A 1397-nucleotide genomic window follows, 5' to 3' on the forward strand; every position below is an offset into this window, starting at 1 on the left:
TTCTATTTATTTATTTATTTACTAACACTCCTCTTCATCTAAGAATTCGAACCTACTCCTCACCCTTGTGTTTGGATTTTCCATCTTCTATTCATATCTTCTTCTACTCACATAAAGGAATCTCTATACTGTGACATAGAGGATTCCATATTTTCTGTTCTCTTCTTTTTCATATGAGCAGGAACAAGGAGAAGAACATTCTTGTTGAAGCCGATCCTAAACCTGAAAGAACTCTGAAGAGGAAGCTAAGGGAAGCTAAAGCACAACTCTCTGGAGAAAATCTGGCTGAAAATTTCGAAAAAGAAGGAGATATAGCCGAAAATAATAATAATGCAAGGAAGATGCTTGGTGACTTTACTGCACCAAATTCCAATTTACATGGAAGAAGCATCTCCATCCCTACCATTGGAGCAAACAATTTTGAGCTTAAACCTCAACTAGTTTCTCTGATGCAACAAAACTGCAAGTTTCATGGACTTCCATCTGAAGATCCTTTTCAGTTCATAACTGAATTCTTGCAAATCTGTGATACTGTTAAGACTAATGGGATTGATCCTGAGGTCTACAGGCTTATGCTTTTCCTATTTGCTATAAGAGACTGAGCTAGAATATGGTTGGACTCTGAAACTAAAGATAGCCTGAACTCTTGGGATAAGCTGGTCACGACTTTCTTAGCCAAGTTTTTTCCTCCTCAAAAGCTTAGCAAGCTTAGAGTGGATGTTCAAACCTTCAGACAAAAGGAAGGTGAATCCCTCTATGAAGCTTGGGAGAGATACAAGGAACTGACCAAAAAGTGTCCTTCTAACATGCTTTCAGAATGGACCATCCCGGATATATTCTATGATGGTCTGTCTGAATTATCAAAGTTGTCATTGGACCTTTCTGTAGGTGGATCCATTCACCTAAAGAAAATGCCTGCAGAAGCTCAAGAACTCATTGACATGGTTGCAAATAACCAGTTCATGTACACTTCTGAAAGGAATCCTATGAATAATGGGACGCCTCAGAGGAAGGGAGTTCTTGAAATTGATACTCTAAATGCCATATTGGATCAGAATAAAATATTGACTCAGCAAGTCAATATGATCTCTCAGAGTCTAAATGGATTGAAGGAATCATCCAACAGTACTAAAGAGGCATCTTCTGAAGAAGAAGCTTATGATCCTGAGAACCCTGTAATAGCAGAGGTGAATTACATGGGTGAACCCTATGGAAACACCTATAATCCCTCATGGAGAAATCATCCAAATTTCTCATGGAACGATCAACAAAAGCCTCAACAAGGCTTTAACAATGATGGAAAAAACAGGTTTAGCAATAGCAAACCTTTTCCATCATCCACTCGGCAATAGACAGAGAATTCTTAGCAGAATCCATCTATCTTAGCAAATATAGTC

General features: G+C 38.4%; 1 non-coding gene across 1 annotated transcript; it reads right to left on the reverse strand.

Moving 5' to 3' along the window:
• Positions 1-704: 704 nt before the first annotated feature.
• Positions 705-812, reverse strand: LOC112781964 (small nucleolar RNA R71). The gene has a single exon (XR_003192710.1). It is a non-coding gene; the product is annotated as a small nucleolar RNA R71 (small nucleolar RNA).
• Positions 813-1397: the final 585 nt, after the last annotated feature.

This window comes from Arachis hypogaea, chromosome 19 (genome assembly GCF_003086295.3).
Source record: "Arachis hypogaea cultivar Tifrunner chromosome 19, arahy.Tifrunner.gnm2.J5K5, whole genome shotgun sequence".
NCBI classification, from domain to species: domain Eukaryota; kingdom Viridiplantae; phylum Streptophyta; class Magnoliopsida; order Fabales; family Fabaceae; genus Arachis; species Arachis hypogaea.